General features: G+C 53.8%; 1 pseudogene; it reads left to right on the plus strand.

Moving 5' to 3' along the window:
* The first annotated feature begins 528 nt into the window (after positions 1-528).
* On the plus strand, positions 529-9,210 carry LOC115915873 (annotated as a pseudogene).
* The last annotated feature ends 196 nt before the right edge of the window (positions 9,211-9,406 follow it).

Below are 9,406 nucleotides of genomic sequence, written 5' to 3' on the forward strand. Positions count from 1 at the left end.
GTTTCCCCTTTCCCAAATTCCATTAAAAAATCCCCAAATTTCCCCAGAAAATCCGCCAAATCCCCGAATTCGCCCAAAAATCATCCCTGAATTTCCCAAAATCTCCCCGAATTCCCTCAAAAATCATCCCCAAATCCCCTGAATTTCCCCCAAAATTCCCTGAATTCCCCAAAAATTCCTGAATTTTGCCAAAAAATCATCCTATGAATCCGCCCCCCCAAAATTCTGAAGTTCTTAAAAATCCCCTGAATTGCCCCAAAAATTCCCTGAATTCCCCAAAATCCTCCCAGATCCCCCTCAGATTCCCCCAAATCCTCCCAAATCTCCCCCCAAAACCCCCCAGGACCCTCCCCATCCCTCACCTGCCCCCCCCCACCTGTGCCCCAGGTGATCATGGTGACCCACAGGTGACCCTGGGGTGACCCCCAGGTGACCCCAAAGCCCCCCAGGTGACCCCCAGGGCCCCCCAGGTGACCCCCAGGTGACCCCCAAAGCCCCCCAGGTGACCCCTCCTGCGTCCTGTCCCAGGTGATCATGGTGACCGGTGACCACCCGATCCACGGCAAGGCCATACCAAGGGCGTGGGGGTCATCTCCGAGAACAAGCGGACACGTGGAGGACATCGCGGCGCAGCTGAACATACCTGTGAGCCAGGTGAACCCCAGGTGAGACATCCTGAACATACCTGTGAGCCAGGTGAACCCCAGGTGAGCTCCAGGTGGCCCCAGGTGTGCCAAAGGTGAGATAGAGACAGGTGTGCCCCAGGTGCCCCAGGTGTGCCTCAGGTGTGCCACAGGGTGTGTCACAGGTGTGACATCGCGGCGGCTGAACATACCTGTGAGCCAATGAACCCCAGGTGAGACATCCTGAACATACCTGTGAGCCAGGTGAACCCCAGGGTGAGCCAGGTGTGACACAGGTGTGTGCCCAGGGTGAGATAGATAGGGGTGTGCCCCAGGTGAGCTCAGGTGTACTCAGGTGTGCCACAGGTGTGCCCCAGGTGTGACATTCTTGTGTGACTGAACATACCTGTGAGCCAGGTGAACCCCAGGTGAGCCAGGTGAACCCCAGGTGTGCCCCAGGTGTGTCCCAGATGAGCTAGGTGTGCCCCAGGTGTGCCCCAGGTGAGACATCCTGAACATACCTGTGAGCCAGGTGTGCCCCAGGTGTGTCACAGACAGGTGACACAGGTGACACAGGTGAACCCAGGTGAGCCAGGTGAGCCATTTTATGGTCCCTGCACCATTTTTTTTGGGTTTAAATCACCTGCTGGTTTTGGGGGGGTTCCTGCGGCGTTTCCAGGTTCCTGCGTCATTTTTGGGGTAAATCCCATTGTTTTGGGCCGAATCCCGTCGGTTTTGTGCCCGCAGGTTCCTGCTCCATTTTTGGGGTGAATCCCGTCAATTTTGGGGGAAATCCTGTTGTTTTTGAGGTAAATCATGTTCTTTTTGGGTTCCTGCACAGTTTTCGGGGTAAATCCTGGCATTTTTGGGGTAAATCCCATTGTCTTGGGGTTTCCCAAGGCATTTTCAGGTTCCTGCGCCAATTTTAGGGTAAATCCCTTCGATTTTGGGCCGAATCCTGCTGTTTTTGGGCCCGCAGGTTCCTGCACAACTTTCGGGTAGTGTCCATCGATTTTTGGGGTAAATCCCGTCGATTTTTAGGGTAAATCCCTGTCGATTTTTGGGCGAATCCCCCGGTTTGTTCCGCGGGGTTCCGCACAACTTTGGGGGTAAATCGCCGATTTTTGGGGTAAATCCCGTCGTTGGGGCTAAATCCACGCGATTTCTGTGTGCCCGCCAGGTTTCCTGCACAATATTTGGGGTGAATCCCATTGATTTTTGGGAATTGAAATCCGCCGTTTTAGACCAGGCAGGAGCGCCCAAAGGCCTGCGTGATCCCGCGGCACCGACCTGAAGGACATGAGCTTGGGCAGATCGGCGAAATCCTGCAGAATCACACACGATATCATCTTCCGGCAGCGCCGTCCCCGCAGCAGAAACTCATAAATAATGCGTCGAGGGGCTGCCAGGGTGGGTGGGGGCCTTAAAAAAATCCCCAAGCGGCCTTTAAAATCACCAAAAGGCCCCCAAAAATGCCGGAGCGTCAAAACTACCCCAGGGACCCAAAACCCCCAAAATGGCCCCAAAACCCCCACCCAGAACCCCCAAAATTGCCCCCTGAAATTCATCGCCGTCGAGGGCTGCCAGAGGGACAAAAATGGCCCCAAAAAACACAAAAATGGACCCAAAATCCCCAATAATAAAAACCTCCAAAATAACTAAAATCCCCCAAAAAATCCCAAAAATCCTAAAAAAATCCCAAAAATCCCAAAAATCCCAAAAATCCCCAAAATCCCAAAAATCCCCAAATGTCCCTAAGTGTCCCAGAAATTCTCAAAGTCCCCAAATGTCCCCACATTTCCCCCAATTTCCCCATTTCTTGGCTCATTTTCACCCGTTCTTTTTTTTTTTTTCCATTTTTTCACCATTTTTCCCCAAATTCCCCAGATCTCCCCAGTGTCCCCAAACCCCCAATTTCCCCAAATTTCCCCATTTTTCCCCAATTTCCACCATTTTTGGGGTGTTTTTCCCATTTTTTCCTTTTTCCCCATTTTTCCCCAAATTTTCATATTTTTCCCCAAATTCCCCAATGTCCCAAATCCCCCAAATTTCCCCCATTTCTCTACAATTTTCCCCCAAATTCCCCCCATTTTTTTACCCATTTTCCAGCCAATTTTCACAAATTTTTTCAGTTTTTCCCATTTTTTCCCAGATTTTCCCATTTTCCCCCAAATTCCCCAGTGTCCCCAAACCCCCAATTTCCCTTTTTTTCCCTTAATTTTTTAACCCACATTTCCCACCATTTTTTACCCATTTTACCCATTTTCACCCACTTTTCACCTTTTTTGCATTTTTCCCCTTTTTTTTTTGTTTTTTCCCCAAATTTTCCCATTTTCCCCCCAAATTCCCCAGTGTCCCCAAACCCCCATTTCCCCCATTTCCCCCAATTTTTTTTCCCCATTTTCCACCCAATTTTCACCATTCTCCCCGTTTTTTTGGTGTGTTTTTTCCTGTTTCACCCCAAATTTTCCCAAATTTTCCATTTTTCGCCCCAAGGGCGCCATCGTGGACGTGGCGGGTGATGCGTGAACCATACATCGCCTGGCCCCAACACCCCCAAAAAATCCCCAGAAATCCCAAAAATCCCCAAAAATCCCCAAAAATCCCAAATGTCCCAAATATCCTCATTTTTCCCCCCAATTTTTTCACCATTTTCCACCCAATTTTCACCCAATTTTTTGGGTTTTTTTCCCAAATTTTCCCATTTTTCACCAACACCCCAAACCCCCAATTTCCCCCTAATTTTTCCCCCAATTTCCCCCCATTTTTCCCCATTTCTCGGCCATTTTTCGCCCGATTTTCACCGTGTTTTTTTTGTTTTTTTCCCAAATTTTCCATTTTTCGCCCCAAGGGCGCCATCGTGGCCGTGACGGGCGACGGCGTGAACGACATCGGCCTGGCCCCAACACCCCCAAAAAATCCCCAAAAATCCCCAAAAATCCCCAAAAATCCCCCAAAATCCCCAAAATCCCAAATGTCTCAAATATCCTCATTTTTCCCCCCAATTTTTTCACCATTTTCTGCCCAATTTTCACCCAATTTTTTGGGTTTTTTTCCCAAATTTTCCCATTTTTCACCAACACCCCAAACCCCCCAATCCCCCCTAATTTTTCCCCAATTTCCCCCATTTTTTTCCCCATTTCTCGGCCATTTTTAGCCCGATTTTCACCGTGTTTTTTTTGTTTTTTTCCCAAATTTTCCATTTTTCGCCCCAAGGGGCCATATTCAACGTGGACGGGCGACGGCGTGAATGACATCGGCCTGGCCCCAACACCCCCAAAAAATCCCCAGAAATCCCAAAAATCCCCAAAAATCCCCAAAAATCCCAAATGTCCCAAATATCCTCATTTTTCCCCCCAATTTTTTCACCATTTTCCACCCAATTTTCACCCAATTTTTTGGGGTTTTTTCCCAAATTTTCCCATTTCCTCACCAACACCCCAAACCCTCCATTTCCCCCCATTTTTCCCCATTTCTCGGCCATTTTTCGCCCGATTTTCACCGTTTTTTTGTTTTTTCCCGTTTTTTCCGTTTTTCCCCCCAAGGGCGCCATCGTGGCGGTGACGGGCGACGGCGTGAACGACTCGCCGGCGCTGAAGAAGGCCGACATCGGCGTGGCCATGGGCATCGCCGGCTCCGACGTGTCCAAGCAGGCGGCCGACATGATCCTGCTGGACGACAACTTCGCCTCCATCGTCACCGGCGTGGAGGAAGGTGAGACACACCTGGGCAGGTGAGACACACACCTGGGCAGGTGTGGGACAGGTGAGATACCCAGGACAGGTGTGGGACATGTATGGGACAGGTGTGGGACAGGTGAGACACACCTGGGCAGGTGTGGGACAGGTGTGGGACAGGTGTGGGACAGGTGAGACACCTGGGACAGGTGAGACATGCCTGGGACAGGTGTGGGACAGGTGAGACACACCTGGGACAGGTGAGATACCTGGGGCAGGTGTGGGACAGGTGTGGGACAGGTGTGGGACAGGTGAGATACCTGGGACAGGTGAGACACACACCTGGGACAGGTATGGGACAGGTGAGATACCTGGGACATGTATGGGACATGTGTGGGACAGGTGAGACACCTGGGCAGGTGAGACACACCTGGAACAGGTGTGGGTTAATGTGGGACAGGTGTGGGACAGGTGAGATACCTGGGACATGTGTGGGACAGGTGTGAGACAGCTATGGGACAAGTGTGGGACAGGTGACATACCTGGGCAGGTGTGGGTTAATGTGGGACAGGTGTGGGACAGGTGAGACACACCTGGGACAGATGTGGGACAGGTGAGATACCTGGGACATGTATGGGACAGGTGTGGGATAGGTGAGACACACCTGGGCCGGTGTGGGACAGGCGTGGGACAGGTGAGATACCTGGGACAGGTGTGGGACATGTGTGGGACAGGTGTGGGACAGGTGAGACACCTGGGCAGGTGTGGGACAGGTGTGGGACAGGTGTGGGACAGGTGAGACACACCTGGGACAGGTGAGATACCTGGGACAGGTGTGGGACATGTATGGGACAGGTGTGGGACAGGTGAGACACCTGGGACAGGTGAGACACACCTGGGCAGGTGTGGGTTAATGTGGGACAGGTGTGGGACAGGTGAGATACCTGGGACATGTGTGGGACAGGTGTGAGACAGCTATGGGACAAGTGTGGGACAGGTGACATACCTGGGCAGGTGTGGGTTAATGTGGGACAGGTGTGGGACAGGTGAGACACGCCTGGGACAGGTATGGGACATGTATGGGACAGGTGTGGGACAGGTATGGGACAGGTGAGATACCTGGGCAGGTGAGATACCTGGAACAGGTGTGGGTTAATGTGGGACAGGTGTGGGACAGGTGAGACACGCCTGGGACAGGTATGGGACATGTATGGGACAGGTGTGGGACAGGTGATCCTGCTGGACGACAGCTTCCCCTGCACCGTCCGGATTGGGCCATTTCGGGGTGAAAACGCGTGGTTTTGGTCGCCGTGTGGTTTTTCCGCAGGGAGGCTGATTTTCGATAATTTGAAGAAATCGATCGCGTACACGCTGACCAGCAACATCCCCGAGATCACGCCGTTCCTGCTCTTCATCATGGCCAACATCCCGCTGCCGCTGGGCACCATCACCATCCTCTGCATCGACCTGGGCACCGACATGGTGAGGGCGCCCAAAAACCCCGGAATTCACCCCAAAATCCACCCCGAAATCCATCAAACCCCAAAAAACCTAATAACACCCCAAAATCCACCCCGAATCCATCATGGCCAACATCCCGCTGCCGCTGGGCACCATCACCATCCTCTGCATCGACCTGGGCACCGACATGGTGAGGGCGCCCAAAAACCCCCGAATTCACCCCAAAAAAACCCCGGAATTCACCCCAAAAAATCCCGGAATTCAGCCCAAAATACACCCAGAAACCACAAATCCCAAATCCACCCAGAAACCCCAAAAACGCCCCAAATCCCGCTGCCGCTGGGCACCAATCAATCGACCTGGGCACCGACATGGTGAGGGAGCCCAAAAACCCCGGAATTCACCCCAAAAAAACCCGGAATTCACCCCACAAAACCTAATAACACCCCAAAATCCATCATGGCCAACATCCAGAAACCCAAATCTGCCAAAATTGACCCAGAAACCCCGAAAATGCCCCAAATCCCGCTGCCGCTGGGCACCAATCAATCGACCTGGGCACAGACATGGTGAGGGCGCCCAAAAACCCCGGAATTCACCCCAAAAAAACCCGGAATTCAGCCCAAAATCCAGCCAGAAACCTCAAATCCCAAATCTGCCAAAATTCACCCAGAAACCCTAAATCCACCTGGAAACCCCAAAATCCAACCCAGGAACCCCAAAATCCACCTCAGAGATCCCAAAATCCATCCGGGGACCCCAAATCCACCAAAATCCATCCAGAAACCCCAAAATCCATCCGGGGACCCCAAATCCACCAAAATCCATCCAAAAACCCCAAAATCCATCCGGGGACCCCAAATCCACCAAAATCCACTCCAGAAACCCAAAAATCCACCCCAGAGACCCCAAAACCCCGACCCTCCATTTTTGGGGTTTGTCCCCCAAATCCCGACCCTCATTTTTGGGGTTCCATCCCCACCCTCTGTGATGCCCCCAAAAAATCCCAAAAATCCCCCAAATTTTTGGGGTTCCCCCCCCACCCAGGTCCCCTCAAGGATCCCCCAAAATCCCCAATTTTTGGGGTGTTCCTCCCACCTCCGGAACCCCCAAAAAGCCCCAAATCCCCCCAAATTTTCGGGGTTCCCTCCCCACCTCTGTGACCCCCAAAAACCCCAAAATCCCCCCAAATTTTGGGGCGTTCCTCCCTCATCTGGAACCCCCCAAAACCCCCCCAAATTTTTGGGGTTCCCTCCCCACCTCTGGAACCCCCAAAAACCCCAAAATCCCCCCAAATTTTCGGGGTGTCCCCTCACCTCTGTGACTCTCCCCAAAAACCCCAAAATCCCCCCAAATTTTCGGGGTGTCCCCCCCCCAGGTCCCCGCCATCTCCCTGGCCTACGAGGCGGCCGAGGCGACATCATGAAGCGGCAAATCATGGCGGAACCCCGGAGGCGACAAACTGGTCAACGCGGCTCATCAGCATGGCCTCACGGCCAGATCGGTCAGTGGTCACTCAGCGGTCAGTCTGGGGCCAGCCAGGGTCAGCCGTGGTCACACCAGTGGTCACTCTGGGGTCGTAATTGTTGGTCATTGTCAGTTATGGTCATCCATGGTCATCCATGCTCATTCACGGTCAACGAGCGGCTCATCAGCATGGCCTACGGCCAGATCGGTCAGTGGTCACTCAGCGGTCACTCGCTGGTCACTCAGTGGTCACTCAGTGGTCACTCATGGTCAGTCTGGGGTCATTTATTGTCATTGGTGGTCATTCATTGTTGGTAATGGTCATTCATGGTCATTCATGGTCATTCACGGTCAACGAGCGGCTCATCAGCATGGCCTACGGCCAGATCGGTCAGTGGTCACTGAGCGGTCACTGTGGGGTCAGTCATGGTCATTCGTGGTCACTCAGTGGTCACTCTGGGGTCATTAATTGTTGGTCATTGTCAGTTATGGTCATCCATGGTCATCCATGGTCATTCACGGTCAACGAGCGGCTCATCAGCATGGCCTACGGCCAGATCGGTCAGTGGTCACTCAGCGGTCACTCGCTGGGGTCAGCCAGGGTCAGCCGTGGTCACTCAGTGGTCATTGGTGGTCATTGGTAGTCGTTAATTGTTGGTCATGGTCAGTTATGGTCATCCATGGTCATCCATGGTCATCCATGGTCATTCACGGTCAATGAGCGGCTCATCAGCATGGCCTACGGCCAGATGGGTCAGTGGTCACTCAGCGGTCACTCGCTGGTCACTCTGGGGTCATTCGTGGTCATTCATGGAGTTTCATTGGGTTCCTTTGAGTCCTGTTGAGTTTCATTGGGTTCTGTTGGGTCCCGTTGACTCCCGTTGGGTCCCGTTGTGTCCAGTTGAGTTTCATTGGCTCCCGTTGGCTCCCGTTGTGTCCAGTTGATTCCCATTGTGTCCCGTTCACTCCCGTTGGGTCCCGTTGGGTCCCGTTGGGTCCCATTGAGTCCTGTTCACTCCCGTTGGGTCCCGTTGGGTCCCATTGGGTCCCATTGGGTCCCATTGAGTCCTGTTCACTCCCGTTGGCTCCCGTTGGGTCCCGTTGGCTCCCGTTGGGTCCCGTTGACTCCCGTTGGGTCCCGTTGGGTCCCGTTGGGTCCCATTGGGTCCCATTGAGTCCCGTTCACTCCCATTGGGTCCCGTTGGATCCCGTTGGGTCTCGTTGGCTCCCGTTGGGTCCTGTTGGGTCCCGTTGGGTCCTGTTGACTCCCGTTCACTCCCGTTGGGTCCCGTTGGGTCTCGTTCACTCCCGTTGGGTCCCGTTGGGTCCCATTGGGTCCTGTTGACTCCCGTTGACTCCCGTTGGATCCCGTTGGGTCTCGTTCACTCCCGTTGGGTCCCGTTGGGTCCCGTTGGGTCCCGTTGTGTCCCATTGAGTCCCGTTGTGTCCCATTGGGTCCCGTTGGCTCCCGTTTGGTCCCATTGGCTCCCGTTGGGTCCCGTTAGCTCCCATTCACTCCCGTTGGGTCCCATTGGGTCCTGTTGACTCCCGTTGACTCCCGTTGGATCCCGTTGGGTCTCGTTGGCTCCCGTTGGGTCCCGTTCACTCCCGTTGGGTCCCGTTGGGTCCCGTTGTGCCCCATTGGGTCCCATTGAGTCCCGTTCACTCCCGTTGGGTCCCGTTCACTCCCATTGGGTCCCGTTGGCTCCCATTGGCTCCCGTTGGCTCCCGTTTGGTCCCGTTGGCTCCCGTTGTGTCCCGCTGTGTGCCGGGACCGCCGCTGAAGCTCCCGCCGATGCCCGAGGGGATGATCCAGGCGCTGGGCGGGTTCTTAGCCGCCGTGATCCTGGCGGAGCGGCTTCCTGCCCTCGTGCACCAGGTGGGCATCCGGCTGCGCTGGGGCGACGCACCATCAACGACCTGGAGGACTCCTACGGGCAGCAGTGGGTGCGTGCCCTGCCCGAAAACGGGCTCCCAAAAAGGTGGGGAGTGCAACGGGGGGATAAAAAATGGGGGGACAAAAAATGGGGTCCCAAAAAATGGGGGATAAAAATGGGGTTAAAAAAAGGGGTGTCAAAAAATGGGGTGATGAAAAACAAAGTGATAGAAAATGGGGGGTGACAAAAAGATGGGGGGTGACAAAAGGGGGGGATCTCAAAAATGGGGGTGCCAAAAAAA

The sequence above is a fragment of the Camarhynchus parvulus genome, unplaced genomic scaffold (genome assembly GCF_901933205.1).
Source record: "Camarhynchus parvulus unplaced genomic scaffold, STF_HiC, whole genome shotgun sequence".
Classification (NCBI taxonomy): domain Eukaryota; kingdom Metazoa; phylum Chordata; class Aves; order Passeriformes; family Thraupidae; genus Camarhynchus; species Camarhynchus parvulus.